Genomic DNA, 20,186 nt, shown 5'->3' with positions numbered 1-20,186 from the left:
AAAGTATTGGCTCTCTTGCCTTCATATGCATATGAACTTGAGTAACATCCAATTCCTAATCCATAGCGTTTAATATGATGTTGGCCCCACCCCCTTTGGAGCTATAACAGCTTAAACTCTTCCGTTAAAGCTTTCCACAGGAGTGTGTATATAGGAATATTTGACCATTCTTCCAAAATCACGGCCTGTCTCACAGTCTCTGCTCTAATTCATCCCAAACGTGTTCTATCGGGTTGAGGTGCAGGTCAAGTTCTTCCACACCAAACTCGCTCATCCATATCTTTATAGACCTTTGCTTTGTGCACTGGTGCGCAGTCATGTTGGAACTGGTGTGGGTTTGTTTCTCAGGAGTTGGGCTCGGCCCCTTACTTCCAGTGAAAGCAACTCTTAATGTTTTAGCATACCAAGACATTTTGGACAATTTCATGCTCCCAACTTTGTAGGAACAGTTTAGGGACGACCCCTTCCTGTTACAACATGACGGCATGACAAGTGAAGTCCATAAGACATGGATGAGTGAGTTTGGTGTGTGGGGAGGGTCGCGGGGATCCTAGAGCCTATCTCAGGAGACTTATGGCACGAGTCAACACACACTGGACAGGGTGGCAATCAATTTCAGGGCCACTCTTTCTCCTTAACACACTACAGGCAATTTGGGAACACCAATTTGCCTAATCTGCATGTCTTTGGACTGTAGGAGGAAACCGGAGAACCTTGAGGAAACCCACCAAGCATAGGGAAAACATGCAAACTCCATGCACATTGCGAAAATCTAACCTGGACCCTGCCTTTATTATTTTTAAATACAATTTCATAGGGCTAGGTGTGATGTATTTTTTTTTTTTATTTCCTATCCTAAATCTTAATAAATGTCTTCATGTCTAATATAAAATAAACCTATACATTACACAACATATACATTCTTGGATTATTTGTCTTGTATGCAATACACCGTAGATTAATTTCCAGAACATGGCGCATGACACTGCCATAACATCTTATGACTTCATATGATAATTTAATTTTACCCCCTATTCACATATTCAAATACTAATCTCCCTTCCAACACTGTATCTATTTCCAGCTTCCAACAGATAAGATGTTCAGAGTCTGCTCACCCCACAGAGCGAGCTCAGATGTTACAGAGCTGGAGGCATTTAGGGAATCGAACCGCTATTCCGTGACTAATGCTGGCATGGTCAGTGAGTAGGAGTGAAGTGTGAATTTTTTTTTACCTCTCCCCAATGTCCTCTAAGCGAATGAATCTTTAAAAAAAAAAAAAGAAGAAGAAGAAGAAGAAGAAGCAGTGCACAAGCTTTCAAAGCCTCAATGAGGGTTTGGGGTGGCCGGATACCTCCTTGTTTCTTTATTTATTTAGGTGACCTTTCTAGAGAGGAAGGCCAGCTCTCTGCAACATCAAGGTTTAAATTCTGCAAGATGTAGAAGGGGAAGGCGATAGAGAAAGACAGCGAGAGAGATTTCACTGAGGCAAAAGAAAAAAAAAAGAAAACACAAGACTTCAGAGTCTTCAGGGAGACAGAGGCAGGAAATGAAGCGTAAAGGGTTAGATGTGCTGATAGGTTTTTGTCCTCATTAAAAAAGCAGAGCTCTTGACTTCTGCACCCCTTTATTTGTATTCTGACACAATTTATTCGGTACAGATTCGGACTAGGGAACTGGAGTGTACTTTAGAGGTGAAGTGAGACTTTCTTAGCTAAACGTTTGCAAAAGACACGTTTACGCTGACGTACCTACTGTACGTACCAACTGTACGTACCAAGGTGAAATACTAATGATGACCAAACGTTGCATTTATATAAATAAAAGAAAGGTTTTGTCTGTACATGGGTCAGAACTCGCCCCCTCAATGATATCTTTACGTGTCATACATTGGACAACCCGACACCAGTCTCAGAAAAATCTTGTCTGTCTGTCTCTATGTCTGTCCAGTCAGATTTTGTCACATGAAACTGTCTGGATAGAATTTAATGAAATTTTGTCAGTACTTGCCAGGTATCTGTCTGAAGTTAAATCTGCACCATAAATGAAATTTATAAGAGTGTGTAAAGCTGCTTTGCGACAATGACAATTGTTAAAAATGCTATACAAATAAAAATGAATTGAATTGAAATTAAATAAAAATGTTGAGTAGAAGTTATGAGCAGTTATGCACCCAGAAGCCACCAAAAATCCTCATTTTATCATACTGTTATTACAAGAAACTGAAATGAAAGCAAGACAGAGGGGGAAAAAAAGCAAAGTAGACTATGAAAACTGGATCTTTAAAGATGTATGGAGAGATCAATGTATTTTTATTCGTCCTGCGGGAATGTTAAAACCAGTTTGTCTCATATGTTGCAAAATCCACGGTGCTAATAACAAGCAGTGATGTGAAGCGCCACTATAAGATAAAACATTAGAGCAAACATATCCGCAGCAGTCTGAGGGGAGGGCGTGTAAAATACCCGAGAGCTCAGTGTTATACGCTATACGTTATAACCCCCACACCCCTGTTTTTATCAGACAAAACTGTCTGGACAGAATTTACTGAATCTTCTGCAGTACCTAGATATCTGCCTGAAGTTTAACCTGCACCACAAGTGAAATCTAAATGTGGAGTAAAAGTGATGTTATGAACAGTTATGTGTGGGATTTAATAATCTACTTTAAAATAATCTACTAATGCGCTACTGTCTCAATGTAAACAAACACCTGCACCAATAGATATTAATTAAATAAGATAAAGTGAATATTTTTACTGGGATTAGTTCATATTTTCACTTTGGCTGAAATAACAGCGCTGAAGTGGTATAAGTGAATTTATATAGTGTATTTGTCTGACGAGAAAAGAAGTACAACTTAAGATACACAACCTTACAGAATGTGATTTCTTTGTATTAATAAGTTAGACAGAAAGTTCTGCTGTACAGAAAGACAGACAGACATGTACGTGGGCTTCGGCCTGAAGTAATAAGAATATGACTGATTACATTATTTTTAGCTTTAACTACTGTATTTCCTTTTCTCTTTTCCCGTCAATGACAGGTACTTACGCTAGTTTTCTATAAAGAGTAATGATTATATAGGATTGTTTTAGTGCATCATGCAATTATTGTACTACTTACAGTAATGCGTTTTCTCTAAAGTAAGGAATATCCTGTACATAACTCTTGAATCATGTAATATAATATCCTTACATACTGTATATTCCTTGTTACGTAGACATGAAAAATTTCCTGATTCTTTTCTTGTATTTACAGTATAAGTACAGAACACTACATTGTTCAATTAGCAAGACAAAAAAATTAAATAAATAGTGCCGTCTGGCCTGTAATTTAGTTCAAAAGAAACAGGCGAGTGTGATGTTAACACATTACACACACACGAAAATATTTGAGCAACACAGGGAGGACGTTAATGCTCTACCTTCACAGGGTGAGATTAGATCAACGAGCATCTTTCCTCACCCCCTCTGAACCTCCCCGTGCTTCCGCTTACATTTCTCAGCTGCTGAACAGCAACAGGCATCTGGATAGACGCCCCGTCAGCAAGGAATCCAAAGATCTAACACTGACAGCCACATTCTGTACTCACCTTCTTTCTCACTGTCAGCTAGCCTTTACTGAACAAAGGCCTACTCACACTGCAGACCTTTACATTCTTTAAATTGTAGACCATCATACGGTTATGGTAGATAAACAAAATGACAACCCCAGGCTGAAATTTTTTACAGCGGATCTACTTTGAAATGAACGTTAGCTTAAGCTTGAGGAGTCGGTGATTCAAACTTTGTTGAACAGATTTCTATATGCAATATACTTTCCACTTTCCATTTCGTTATCAAATAAGTAAAGTTTATAAAAAAAGTCTGTCTCTTATCGTCGGAGAGAGCATGAGAGATCCAGGTGATTACAGAAGGCTGAAGAGGAACCTTAATATCATTTCAACACGCTGATAAAAAGAGCAAAATGTGTTTGGCGTAAAAGCCACTATATCCTAATTCATTAATAAAGTAAGTTACACAGAAGTTAGGATTTAGGAGTAGTAATGAACGTGTTCCTGGGTCTTATATAGGAAAAAACGTGGCATCCTGGACATCAGATGACGGTTACACCTCACCCTAGTGATATACGAGTCGTTTCTTTGTCAGTTATTAATGGAGTTGGGTTGCCAGCTCATTGCCCGATTGTATCTGAGCACTTGGGAATGAAGGAACTTCAAGAGTTCAATAGTGGCAGCTTGGTGATGTCAGGGCTCAAACTGGGGTCCTCCTGATTAACAGTACAAAGCCTTAACCACTGAGCAACCACTGCGCCCCTCTTACATAGGAAGTACTGTTAAGCGCTATATTAACTATAGGTAACTAAAGTGCATATGAAATGTTTGCTCACCCCTGTTGGAACCAAGGAAATGAAGCCATCAATCCATCCATCAATCAATCAATGAATCCATTAATCCATCCATCAATCAATCAATCCATCAATCAATCAATCCATCAATCAATCAATCAATCAATCAATCAATCAATCAATCAATCAGAATGAAGGAACTTCAAGAGTTCAATAGTGGCAGCTTGGTGATGTCAGGGCTCAAACTGGGGTCCTCCTGATTAACAGTACAAAGCCTTAACCACTGAGCAACCACTGCACCCCTCTTACATAGGAAGTACTGTTAAGCGCTATATTAACTATAGGTAACTAAAGTGCATATGAAATGTTTGCTCACCCCTGTTGGAACCAAGGAAATGAAGCCATCAATCCATCCATCAATCAATCAATGAATCCATTAATCCATCCATCAATCAATCAATCCATCAATCAATCAATCCATCAATCAATCAATCAATCAATCAATCAATCAATCAATCAATCCATCCATCCATCCATCCATCCATCCATCCATCAATCAATTATCAATCCATCAATCAACCCATCTATATCACTTTTTTTGTGTGAGGTTGCTGGGGATGGGTGCCAACCCATCAAAGGGCAAAACACACACACATACGAACGCAATCATGCACTAAGGGCAATTTGAAAACACCAATCATGCACGGAATCCCACTAAGCACGAGGCGAATATTTAAACTCCACAACCACACCAGAGGCGCACACACAGACCACTAAACCATGGTGTCATATTCCTACCACCACCCCAAACCAACACACACTTACACTCTTTAAATGTGGGCAACTATGTTAGTCAAATATACTGTTGCAACCAACATTTTTAAGTGAGAAATGTTTGTTCAAGGAAGATTTTTTTTAAAGTGACTCGACGTTCAGAAGTTATTATGATTATTATTATACACCCTTCACCAGTGTTTCTGATTAACTCCTACATATGCACCTTTATACAATGCTGTCACTTATGCAATCAGATTATTGTAATTATTTAGTTGCCTATTCATTTTCCTTTAATATTTCTATTTGTTTTTCACATGAATTTTTATTTTTTGTTTTTTCATTAAAAGTGCAAAAATTCTGACACAATTCAGCTTATTTCATTTTTTACATCACAAAATGTGCCATTTTAACAGGAGCATATATTTTTTGTTCTATATACTGTATATTAAGCTCATATGTTTGTTGCATTTACATTGGAAGCATGAAAGCAGTTTTAATGCCATTTAAAAAAAAGTTTTAATGTAATTTATTAAAAAAAAAGCCATTTGGTGCACAGAACAAGAAAACAAATGAAAAAAAAAATCATCTAAAAAGGCAAGTTGGGACAAGACCAAAGATTTATACAATCATTACAGAGAACCTATAAGTATTAATAAAAAAATAAATTGTCTGTACATTGGTCAGAACTTGCTCTTTTAATGAAATCTTTATGTTTCATACATTGGAGGATCGAAACTAGTCTCAGAAAAATTCTGTTTGTCTGTCCAGCCAGTTTACATCACAGCATAATGGCGTTTTTTTTGTTTGCTTATTCAGCATTTTTGCCTCGAAATAGACATGGCTATACACGTCACTCAACAGGGCCAATCAATGCATTAGTTTACCGTGTTTGCAGAAGAGACACAGAACCGACCATAATGCACCTACAAGCCGCCAAAATCATCACGAACAGCGCAGCTCATCATGGCTTACTATGAAAACTGAACCTTGTGCCATAAACTAAATCAAAATGTTGAGTAGAAGTGAAGTGATGAGCAGTTTTTTTTCATGAGCCAGATTATAAACAGTATAGTGTACCGCGCATGCGTCAAACTGTGGGCGCGTCATAAAATCGACCGCTGGACGGAATTTAATGACCCTTTTGCAGTACTTAGATATCTGCCTGAAGTTTATCTGAATAAAAATAATAATAAAAAAACTTACAAATACATTTTCTGCAGATAATTTGACAAGAATTAATAAATTAAAATGAGTGAGACAACCACTGAATTAGACTATGCATTCATTTTCTAATATTCCACTTCAACCTTGGAATAATGCCTAAACTCATAATGTTACTGGCATCATGACATGGACATACTGTACATTAACCTGAATCATCCTAATGGTGTTTTTATAGTGAACAGAAGGACTTTATTCCTGGAGATAATAATAATAACTGGAGGTCATGTAATAAGCAGGATCATTCTGAACATATTAAATCATAATCTCAGATTAAACAATCCCCCGCCCATGAAGTACTGTATCTCATGATCTCATCATTTGGGGCCATGATATGTTTAGTTCATGGCCTTAAAATATTACTTTCTGGCCCGCTGTATTATCTTGTGACTTCAATGTATTAATGTGTGGTATGCCTTTTTAAATAATAAGCACATTTCCACCAAAAAGGCTCTGTACGAGGCAAGAAATACGCATTTAACTGTCCATATAACATTCCATTTTTACTTTCAGTTATTTGACTGCAGGCGGGAGGACGCAGGTGAAGGTTAAAGGTTTTAATAAACAAAGTTCTGGCAAACAAATCAGATAGGACATGCTGTACTCAAACAGGACCAGGCACAGAGTCAAACCAAACAGACATAAACAGGGACGAGATGGGGTGAACGTGAAATCAAAGTAAGAGTAAGGTCTATATCCTAAAAGCATGCAATAAAAAAAAGGTTTAATAACGTCACAGAAGGGTTTCTTGACAAGTTGCACAAGTCAATAAGTTCGATGTGTTATCAGGTTAATGAAAATGTGCAAAAGATTGATCATGAGGTTTTATGGATCATAATGAGATTCCATATTAAGTTCAGTGGCTGGCTTATTACAGATCATGGAAAAAAGTAGTTGATTACTACTGATTAATTTTTAATTGATAATTACTGATTGATAATAACTGATTGATGGTGATTAGACTCGCTTCAGGAAAACATTTGACTGGACATATGGAAAACATTCTTTAAAAAGGACAACTGCAGTCATTCTCGAGAAAATACATCGATTGTAACGCCTGATCGCTGAAAATCAACACTTGCACAATACAGGAGTTAAACTGGGAGTTATTGCTGCATCTCCCTGTACAGTCCTGACCTCCCTGCAAGTGATTTCTACATGTTTGGGCCGTGAAAGGAGTTCCTGGGGGGCCGGCGTACAGACGTGAATAATGTAGGCAGTCCGATCATAAAGAACTTCTCTCATAATCTCCATATTCCTCTCATAACTCTCATGTTCTGCTATTCTGCCCAATAAATGTTTTTTGTATATAATCGATACATTGTGTTTGAGTTGGGAGATTCAACATAACAATCCACATTAATTAATCTGTGAAATTGATTCCTCTTTTACAGGAAATACGCCTGGGCCATCAGAGAAGAGAATATATATTATATGAAGTCACATTAAGGGACTGTTAGATTGTCTAAGCTCCAGACAATTAAAAAATGCTAAATAAAACAAACAAACAAACAAACAAATAAAACTATGATATTTTTAACATTTAATATTTCTTTTATCATGTTAGATTATTTTATTTGCACATGCACACGACCCCTCTTGCGTAATAGGTGCCCTTTAAAATGAATAAAATCTAAATCCATGTGTTTGACATCCCGCTAGCTAACGTTCAACAGCCCCACTGTTCCCAGCATGTTGGACTTTGCAATACATTCGATTTTTCTACTGTGTGGATCAAAGTTAAGTTTGATCAAATAGCCTGAGACTGAAAGAACTGCAACAAAGTTTTCCACATTACTATTATTATTATTATTATTATTTCATCCATTAATCTTGGATTCCCTTTAGGCCAACTAGGCACTGTGGGGGCCAGTGGTGACTGTTTTATTTATTCCCACCTGCACCGACCGTGGTAGGACCTCTGGTTATTACTCGCATTCACACACTACGGGCAATCTGAAAACATCAGTTAGCCTAACCTGCATGTCTTTGGAACGTGGGTGGAAAGCGGAGAACCCGGAAGAAACACAACAAGCACAAGAAGAAGATGCACACAGACCCGAGGTGGGAATCAATCCCAGGACCTGGAGGTGCACGGTGACAGTTCTCACCCCTACACCACCATGCCACCATTAATATGATTATTAGACCATCAGGTCATTCTTAACATTTAGCATTTATCACATTCATGCAATAATTTTTTTTATTTACTTCTTACCACAAACATTTATTAAAAATAACATCCAAGCACTCTAATCTGACTTCTAATTACAGTTTTGTTTTTTGTTAATTATGGCTCGCTACACTAGGAGAATTTATGTAAAAGATGATTTAATCTGTCTTAATGCTTATCAGTATCCTACCATTTTTAGTGCACGTAATGAAAGTTGGCTGACACAGTGCTTGATTGGCATTGCCAGGAGTGATGGCGTGGTGCCAGGGTTGTGCACTAATGATGAATCAAGGCGAGTGGAGTAGCCTCGGACAAGAGCACAACGTCTGGCAGTGTACAACATGGCTTTGGAGAAAGAAAAAAAAACAGCTTTGGAATGACCAATATCACTGAGAATTCTGAGAATGCATGTTGTAGAATGTACAGTATACTTGCATTGTTATACTTCTGTATTCGGCTTCAAGTGGATTAACTTTGAGACGGCGTTAGCGTTTGCGTGAAGGTCAGGGTTAACCGTGGCTTAGTCCTTATGCAGGGCTCTGTATCCCTTGTACCTTTTATACTGCACATTTCGAGTGTGAGCTAAGCGGCCAGGACATAATAATGCCTCGGGCAAATCTCACAAATTACAGAAACATTTACTATTCCGTATGGTCCACCACCACAGAGCCCTTTCATCATGCATGCATTATTGAGGCATGTTATACATTTTATGACGGGCATAACTCAGGGGCTGTCAAATAAACCAACCTTGTCTGATGCATTTCCTCACTCTTTTTCCACCAGGCTGACTTTCGAAATACTGCGAGTGTTGTGGTAGGAGGGAAATTAGGTTCCACTAGGACTATAGTGGGTTATGGGCAAATTGACACGATGGTCTGCTTTTTGCATTAATGCGTTGCGATGCGCACCGATGGCCGTCTGCGAAAACCATTAGTCTTACATAACTCTCTGGCTCATGCCGAAGCATTTAGTGGAAGCTAGAACATTAAAAATACAGAAGTCCTTGGCAGGCTGTGTTCAGTCTCAATAACTGCATAACTTCCAATAAGCACATGTGCGCACACACACACACACACACACATAGACACTGGTATGGAAAGTATTCAGTTCCACCTGTATGTAAAGCTTTGGGATCTAATATCAAGGCCGTTGCGCGTGCCTAGGGATAGCTGGAAAGCAACAATCTGGATCGCAAAGCCACAGGCAAGAAGCTGGATACCAATCAACCCCCCCTACACACACACACACACACACTGCAGTGGTATGAACAGATGAACACCTATACCTCCAGCTGCATCCGCCAAGCCTTGGAGGAGCACGGCCTTGTAAATCACACTCTGCAAGAACACCACATGCACAGAGAAATCTCAAACATGAACTTTTTGGCTGTAAATACTACAGAATGGTGCACTGCAGCACACACACACACACACACACACACACACACACACACACTGGTTAAGATTTATCTCAGACGAACTCAGGCTGGCACAGACGAGACAGTTGCCACCTGAGGACAAGCAGTGGTGGCTTTTTTTTAATCATAAGGACTACAGACACTGTCTATGTGCACTTCTGCTTGGAAAGCCCGGTGAGACAGCGCACCAGGATGACTCGGGTCAGCACCAGCAACTGCCTGGATACAGACCAACGTTTCGAGAAAAGCACTCTCCGTAGAGAATGGAGGGAATGTCACTGGGTTTGGACGTGTTTTAAGTCGAATTTAACTCTTCCTGTTTAGAGTCAGGCAGCTGAAGAGACAGAAAACATCCAACATCTCAGGGTTATTATTGTTTTTTATTCCTTCCCCTGACCCGGAGGTAGTGTAGGAGGGTGAAAGGTAAAGCAGTGGCCGAAGCGTGATCTGACAGAGATGAATGTTAGTCGAGGGGGTTTCCTATGAATTTCTAGATAACGCAGTTATCTCTAATTCAGGACAGAAGAAGATGATGTTAATAGTTGGATAATTGAAACCTGCTGGGATACAAAACAGCATCATTACATAGGAATTAGGGAGGGAAGTGAATACAGAGAATGAACAGATAAATTATTCTAAGCAGCTTCAAAACTCGATCGGCATTGGTGCATATAATAAATTATACATATAATAAGGAAATGTGTGCGGCTAAGAAGCTACTTCTCAAGTTCATGCAACATGGGGGTGACCAATCTGGCTTCCCTTAAAATTTAGGTTGCTAACTTCAGCCGTTTGGGAGAGATGATTTTACTGTTTATGTGCCCCCAAAATGGCCATTTTTCAGTGTTATACTGTCTCACTTCAAACAATAATCATTTAAAATGCTAATTATTCATATTTCTTTCTAAATATTGATACTTGGTAAAAATTGGTGTAGGCAAATTACATGTAAATGACATTTAAAGGATTGTTGCTTAAAGGAAAGCATTCTGTGCAAAACTAATTTATTTTCTAAAAAAGAAATTAATAAATCTTTAGTCTCCGAAACCATGTCAAATTCATGTCGCAATATTTGAACAATTTTGCATTTTAGAATAATAAAGTTTTTCAGATTTATGTCCTTTCATGTGAAATCTAAATTGGCCAAGTTGTCACCTAAATGACAGTTAAGATCTTTAGAAGATTTGAGTTAAAAAAAAGTTACAGACACTACACCTAGGTGAGACACTTTAGCACCAATACATGATTAATCTTGATTAGAATTTACTGCTCAGTTCTACCTCTTGTATTATAAACGTGCAGTGTTGGAATAAAGAAATGCACGACAAACTGCAAACTGATTATGTAATATCTCAAACGTTAACATTTAACAAGTATTAAATTAAAAGCTCTCAAATAGGACCGGCGCTGCATGCAGTGGCTAGGTAGAATGGGGGTGTTGTAACCTACTGACAGCAGGGCTCAGTCATTTTATTATCCGTTTTAAACATGCCGTCATCACACTCAGCCGGGTAACTGTGCTTCGATTATGGGAAGCCATTAGGGTCATATGATTAATTTGGGTTAAAAAATTTAAAACAGTAACACTTGAAAATTTCTAGATTAATCACATGTTAATATTGACAACCCTAGTAAGTATACATCTATACCTATAATTACCCTTAGCACATTTTGTGTCAATTTTTATTTTATACATTTGTACATTCCATCCTTCCATCCATCTTTCTATTATATCCTATCTTTCCATTTTACAAACCATTTTACTATCTGGTTGTGCAGATGACACATAAAATTTTTATTCGAATTTAAATTAAGTAGGGTCACGGATTTTAAGTGAGGCGCCTGGCTTTCTTCCTTCTTCTGAACCGCAAAAAAATCCATCTGAATTATCGCTTTTCATCCATTAGAGCAAAATCCCAAGCATATTTTTGCAGAAATTTCATCCATTGTTTGAAATACAAATACAAATATGACGTGTTTTATCCCAGATGGTTTAAACAAGGACGTATTGATGGGCGCACACGTGTCGCGTCTAAGGACAGACGTGTCCACATTTGAGTCAGATTAAAGTCACTTTAATCTTTCTAATTATGAGTGTGACCATGATGACATGCAAATCCGATTTGAAAAAAACCCGGAGGAAACCCACCAAGCATGGGGGTCGACCTGCAAACTCCACCAGCACAGATTAGAGTGGAGATGTGAACAATTATGAAATCGATATTGAGCAGCTTACTCTCCTAAAATAGATGCAAATTAAAATTCCTACACTGCTCTAATAGAAGCATACGTTAGCAAACGGTCCGGCACACAAATGACTTATGCTAACTCTTTCCACACACACTTGTTCCCACTGGCCACAACTCCTAACACTGTGTACTGATTAAAACAAGGCCTGTTGCACCACTGCAGAAAGAGAGAGAGAGAGGGAAGCAATCAGTTTGGCAAGCGATTAATCATTGTGAACCCGACAAACTACTCTGCTATCATGCGTTTAGAGGCAGCAGTAGCAGTAATTATGATGAGGTAGGGCAATATAGCAGCTGACACCAACAGCCATCAGTGCCATTAGGAGGGCAGAGGGAGGGTGGTACCTGGTGCTTCAGAACACATCAGTTGATGTCAGACAGATAAAGGCTTCCTGCATGACTCAGACACGGAGAGAGACACAGAAATTGATGAGTGCTCCTTTGACCCGTAATGAATGTTGAGAGACAAAGTGGGCGGGTGCTAGAGAGACAAAGTAGGAGGAGATGTCTAATGCTCTTTCCAATGTATTGCACTGGTCTTGTGACCTTTCTGTTCCAGTTCGTCCTCAAAATGGTGTTAAAAGCAAAGCGGAGTGAACTTTCAAAGCGTAACATTTTAAAGAGTCTTCTTTTTTAGCCGTGTTTGTAACATAAATAATAGGGGACATGTTAAACAAGTGTGCAGGGGTTTATAGGGTCTGTGCTTTGCCCTGCCTAGCCTTTATAGTCCCCAGCAAAAACGCATCATCATCATCATCATCATCATCATCCTAGGACTAAGAGTACATTAAAGATGAAACTGGAGATACAAGTATTTGAAAGGTCACGAAAATTGAAGCTAATGCACAAGTAAGCCAGATGGTAGACATTTCAGGAATAATAAAATAATTAAAATGAACCTTCTGTAAATAGTCAGAGTATTATTGTCTACATAACAAATAATATTTGATTAGCTGGATGAGGTTGATAAATCTGTGTTGACGGGGTTCAAGTAATACAGTATAATTAACTGCTAAATCGATTTGTGTGTTACATCTGGGGAAATAATATTTACAATGCTATAAGATATTTCTGAAATTAATTTTACTTTACAGAAGTATAGGATACATCATATGCATAATGCATAAGAAGAGTTACATATACTGTACATCACTAAATAAACACGGGAATTATTGTACTGTCTTTGGACTACGATAATTTGTACCTTTGTTTTTCTGTGGCAGAATCTCTAATAAAGAACTTTTTATATAGTATATTTATGGCCTACACATTTATTGGGATCACATAGTAAATAAGACACTGTGTATCGAAAGGGGTTTCAATAAACGTTGAAATATTCCTCCATAAAAATGAGTTGAACATTATGGATTTTTTGTTTGTATCCTGTGATGACAGAAATGTAAAATTGGACAAACTGTGCAACCTGGGAAGCTCTACCCCTTGACTCAGGGGAACTCCACAGGTCCTCGGGAGGTGTGTATTGGTGTCTGGCACCAGGACGCTGGTTGCTGTCCGTCTCAAGGTGGGGCTTCAATGAACTTGTTTTCTGGCGCATCCCAATCGGATTGGGATCTGGAAAGTTTAGAGGTCTGATCAGCAGTTTTTGGCTGCTGGGCCCCATGGGGTGGTGGGATGTGGTGCATTGGGTGGGATGTGGTGCATTCTATCATGGCCACACTGACTTTCTTTGACGATTTATGATGAGATTGGACCAGACAGACTTGCCTTTGGTGATGAATTGGCAACCTGTCCAAGGTATACCCTGTCTTGAACTCAAAGCCTCCTGGCATAAGCTCCAGGACCCCCACAACCATTTTCAGGATAAGCAGTATAGAAAATTAATGAATAAATAAATAAATACCACCACAGCCATAAATTCGGAATTAAATACAATGCTCAGCATTGGCCTCCACCATCCCCAGTTGGACCACAGAGGTTCCTAGATAGATGGATGGATGGATGGATGGATATTATGTATAGAAGGATCTTCACAGAGGTCAGTCAGATGCATGTTCAGGTGCTCACTGTCGGAAGATTGGACTACAGCAACTTACCTCCGGCAGGTCTTCTCCTGCATCCCATCAACCCCATGCTCCAGCACTAATTCCAATGGCATGTAGCTGCATGTCTTGTGTTTGACCTCCCCAAGTTCTCTAACATCACCTCATTCCTGCATTCCTGTAGTATTGGCTTTCTTTAGCTGCTCAAACGCTGGTGTAGGAAGCCAAAGGTATGGATTAGATCACATTTTCCTGAAGACACTGATCAAACCCTGCTCTGCAACATGTTACCTTTCAGCCACAAGCTCCACTATCCTTTAAGACACAAAAGCAGATGTGTCAAGCCTGCTCACTGTCCTGACACCGAGGTGGTGGAATGAACTTTCCCCGGCTGCTTGACCAGCTAAAAAAATACATACCAACCTCAGCTTGTACGTTTTCTTTGCTGTACCAATTCTCATGACGGGTCTCTTTCAGCCGTTATGAAATTCTCCTACCATGGCCCGTTTGCGCTGTTTAATCTGCTCAATGTCGTAAATGTATATGTAAATGTATTCGAAGGCACAGTTTGGCACCTTCGTAGGTTAATTAATATTTGAATTAATTTGACTACTAAACCACTAAAGCGATTAAAATTTGAATGCATTGTAAAAGAGATTTGACACCCTGTGAACAAAAACAATTATAACATCACTGAATCTCTCACGAATGACTTAGCCTTGATCATCGTTCCCCTCCTCTCATCTCTGTACAAAAAACACACACACAAGGAATAATTACACATCTGGTGTAATCATCCATGTCCCTGGTTACCTGCTCATAAAAAAAAAAGTCTTTCTCTGTCGTCATCGTTATTTTGTCAATGCTGCGATGCAGAGCCGCTCCCACTAAGATGACATACAGAGCTGGAAATTTTTGCTCCACTCAACCCTGTGCCAAGCGTGATGCCCCTGAGACAGACTCGCTCTCAGAGCTGAGAAAGCTTCCAGCTGGTCTGCCAGACCCTGCAGACCCCTCACGCAAACACACACTCACGCAAACACACCCTTGCCCTTTCGTCGGGCATGTTGCCTGGCCCACACATGTTCAGAACATCAAAATCTGACAAGAGCATTAACAATGTGCCACATCCAAACCTCCCATCGTTAATCTCCCACGCCTTTTCCTGAGACACGAAACAGGACAAATTCTCAATCCGAAGAACCCCCGTAGGACGGAAAGGTATCCGTGGGGGATTTAGATGAGAAGACGAGTTTGAAATTGATGCAGGGTGCTTTGTGGTTGTGAGCTTGGATTGGGAAATAACAGCACATTTGTGCAAAACAATGGTGGCTTTGCGATGAAAATGCACCAACAGCACCGGGCCAGGAGTGTCTGAGGGAAGCCATTGTCTCTCACAGCACATCAAATGGACCTAATTAATACCCCAGAGTGCAGATAGATTACATCATGATTTGAAACATGTATCTGTTACATTAATGTTGGGAAAAAAAGGGAATGGTTAAGTGGGCTGGAACAGTGTGCTTGGTGGGTTTTTCCTCCCACAGTCTAAAGACATGTGGTTTAGGTTGACTGCCGTTTCCAAATTACGCATAGTGTATGATTGGGAATTGTGTGTGAGTGTGTGTGTGTGTTTGTGTATGCTGGGATGGAACCCTGTCCAAGGGTGTACCCCGCCTTGTGCCCCAAGTTCCCTGGGATAGGCTCCAGGCCCCCTTTGACCCTACAAAGAATAAACAATATACTGTAGATAATGGATGGAGTAATAATAATAATATAATGTGCTAAATGTTGTTGTTGGACTTCAAGGGGATGCCACAGCAGACCATCTGATGCACACATGATTCACGGCACAGGTTTTTATGCCAGATTCCCTTTCTGACACATCCGGAACCGGCACTGCATCCAGTGGCTGGGGTTTGGATGGCAATTAAACCCTGAGCCACCAGTGCCCTAATAAGTGTCAAACAATGTGTGATAAGTAATGAGCATGAGGATTCATCAATACCACAAATAAATAAACAAATATATGGCATCCCTCAGGTATGAATGTGTAGCTGCTTTCCATTCCGAAGTGTACTTCACAGGGTGCTCCCTAGTCCCTGCTTAGTTTGCAGGGAATGTCGGTAAAGGAAACTTCTCTCGACAAAACTTCACCATTCGGAACAACCTGCAAAGACACCAGGGATGATGTCATTTCCTCTGTGTGTTACCATGGTAACATGAGCACCTTGGATACCTGTCGGTGCATATGTGGAAATTTCATACTACTGACATTAAATATTGAATATTAATTGAAAAAAACTGATACCATTATAAAACATATGCTATTATTGATAATAATAATAATAACAACAACAACAACAACAACAATAATAATAATAATAATAATAATAATAATTGATTAAAGACAGGAGGCAGAGCTGGAGATGTTGAGGTTCTCTCTGGGAGTGACAAGGATGGACAGGATCGAGAATAAATCCTGAGGGACAACTCATGTTAGATGTTTTGGAGATAAAGTCAGAGAGGCCAGATTGAGGTGGTTTGGACATGTTCAGAGGAGAGATTGTGAATATATCGGTAGAAGGATGCTGAGGTTGGAGCTGCCAGGCAGGAGGTCTAGAGGAAGACCAAAGAGGAGATTTATGGATGTAGTGATGGAGGACATGAAGTTAGTTGGTGTGAGAGAAGAGGACGCAGAAGAGAGGGATAAATGGAGGCAGATGAAGGGAACAGCTGAAAGACAAAAAAAAGGAGACAAAGTAGCTATACTAATGACCTCATTACCTTTTGTAGTGAATTTTAATTAGTTTTTGCTTCTTTAAAGTGTTAAAATTATTACAAAAAATTATTAAGAGCTCAAACATTAAGCATTTTTTTGTAAAAGTTGTTGACAACCTCTTTATAAAGGTCTAGGTAAGCTTTAGGCCCTTTTCCCCCCAAATTATTCTATTGTATGTTAATCTAGTTAATCTACGTAATCTACTGTGCAGAACTCTCAACACTGTGGTAATAACTGTACTGTAGCTCATTTACTAGCTCAATCACGGAGCGTGTTAGTCACGGCTAATGCATACTGTTCACATTAAGCATTTTATTCCTTATAGAGAATTAAGATTCTTCATTTGGTTGCTGATTGTAGTTAGTGATGCGTTCCTGGCTAAACAACACCCCAAAAATATTTCACTTAATCACTGAAGGAAAGTTTCCTTCAGCTGGAGAAAAGGCAAATTGAGCAGAATCTCCCTCTCACGTAGCGCGAGTGTGGAGATTTAATAAATCATCACGGAGAGTCGGTGCAGTCTTACACCACTGACAGATTTAAATCACATATTCCACTCAAAGGTGGCTGAGAGAAGTGGATGATGCAAAAAAAGGATGGCGTTGAGCCTCAGTTTTCAAGCTGGATACAAACAGATTTATTCGTAAATCATTCATACCGGTGTAGGAATATGTGGTGCTCATGAAAATCCTGTCATTTTAAAAGAATACTCTTATTATTTAAAAATTACACATTAGGAAACTAACATACGAAGGGCGTTCAAGTCAAACCGGGATTTGTGATGACATTTGTTTGACATTAACAAGAAACTTCCAGTGCGGTGAAACAAATAGTTCAAATGTACCTTTAAAGTAGGCCATATGTTTGTGAATGACGATCCTGGCCGAGGTGAAACCATGAAAGTGAAACATCTTTGATGATGAAATCGATGAATAACTTCTCATAACTTGTACACACAATCATTCACCAACACGACTTGGACATTACAGGAAGTCGGCTGGGAGTTATTGCCGCGTCCCTCGTACAGTCCTGACCTCGCCCTCGGATACATTTCCAAATGTTTGGGCCATTAAAGGAGCTCCTGGGAGGCCGGTGTTTCAGACATGAAGTAGACAGTCCGATCATGGCCCTGGTGTATTGAGAAAACTTTCTGCCTTGATGGTTTCCAAGCACTTGTGAAACACTGGGACACGTGCATCTGTGTATTTAGTGGTTTGACCTAAACGCTTCTCTTAAACTCTTGATGGATTTCAAATCATATATAATGTGCAATTACTTTTGTAGTTAATTTTATGCACTCAACAAATATTTCAGCCTCGAGCAGCCTTTTTTTTTTTTTTTTTTTACATATTGACATTATATCTATTTTACTAAAATAATTGAAGTAAAAAGACTTAATTTTATTTAAGTTAAGCGTAAACATATATTTTTTTTAATTATTTATTTTTGTTGGACTTAAATATTTTACTTGAATGGAAATTTTGTTCCTAATTTAAATGCTAACAAAGTAATCAATTTTCCAGCGTAAACAGATTTTTTTATTTGAAGTTTAAAACCCAAGTGGCACAGATCAATAGAAGGAAAGGAAAAATAATGAAAATAAAAATTAAATGTAACTGTGCTATTTCTTTGTCTGTGGTGTGACCCATTTTGTTATTTTTTTGGCTCAGTCATGAAGCTGTGAAAATGATGGTGAAAATGAAATAAAACTCAGTTCATCATATTGCTCAGGATGTACTAAATAAAAAAGGATACGTCACTTTACAATGCACAATCCTGAGTCCATATATGTTTATATAAAAAAAAAAACAGCAAGACAAAAATTTTTTTAAAATGCTCTGGATTTTAAGATCTCCTACTGTTTTTTGTGGCATTTTTTTAAATCCCAGCCATTTCATAATAAAGGTTTAAACTAAAGAAACTTGGCCATGTGTCTGGTTATAATGATGATTGTTCAGGCTAAATGCATTAAATTGCAAACTCACAACCTAGCGAGGTCTCTGAGTGAGAGTGATTCAACTTGCTAATCAGGTTCTTGGGTCAAAGTTAAAGTGAAATGGGACGTACTGTATATAACCGGTGTGAAATAAACTACTATGTTAAAAAGATGTGAAAAGATTCTGATATTTTTTATTCTAATAGTTTGCTTAACCTTCTTCTTCTTTTTTTTAAACATATTGGTTTATTTCTCAATACTTTTAAATGTGTCTGTTGCAGAAAAATTGATGGTTTAATTTTTTTCATTGTTAAAGCAGACAAAAAGGGCTAACATCAACGTCTGGTGACCAAACTAAATCCTTATCCTTCTGTTTGTTCTGATTGAACCCTTTACAGCTCTACAGAGAACCCTAAAAGAGAGGAACTTAACTAATCAAAGAGCAATATTATCTATTAGTCTACCGTTAAATTAAAATCGTAGGACATTAACAGAGATATTAAACATCCCATTTTTTTAACCATACTGTCTGAATAGTAATAGTGAAAGCTTTGTATAATATCAAATACTACTGTATATTATAAAGACATTAAAATGTTGCACTCATAAATGAAGTGAGGGCCCCACTACATCTCGCTCTTACTTTATACAGGTGGATGGATGTTCTACTGCGTTTGAATAAAGTGGTTTTCAGGAGGGAGAAAGAAAAAAAATACCCTTCCCTCTTTCATGTGTTGTGAACATAATGCACTTCTAGACCTCTTAAGGTAAGTATGAGCCCTCATCAGCACCCATATAAAATGCATAATAGGTGTTAAGGACAGGTCTTACTCTCGCCTGACTGCAATAAATGTAAGTCATGTTCTTTAGTTATGATTGGCCCGAGGCCAGGACAGTTGCACAGACATGTAAGAAAGGTGCGGTGGGGGGTGGGGGTGGGGGGTTAGGGCATGGTGTGTTAGATCTGCAGATCGAGTGATGACACATCAGATACCTGACAGCTGTGTATTTTTTTTTTTATCCACGTATGCACACGTGCACATTTTCTTAGGTACGCATGGGTATGAGTGAGTGATTACTCAGCACTCGTGCACTCTCATTAGTATTGTGTGTCGATACTAAACCAGATCAAATTGCTAAATAAAAGCGACTTCACTTAAATGCTCTTTTTATTCCATCATTTATCTCAAAGCATATTGTTCAGTAGAAATAGAGAAACTAAAAGTAACCTAACATTTGACCCTTTCAGCTCTTCCTGCTGCTATATTCGGTCAGACGC

The sequence above is a fragment of the Clarias gariepinus genome, chromosome 3, assembly GCF_024256425.1.
Source record: "Clarias gariepinus isolate MV-2021 ecotype Netherlands chromosome 3, CGAR_prim_01v2, whole genome shotgun sequence".
NCBI classification, from domain to species: Eukaryota; Metazoa; Chordata; class Actinopteri; order Siluriformes; family Clariidae; genus Clarias; species Clarias gariepinus.
Note: the sequence above shows the minus strand (reverse complement) of the source record.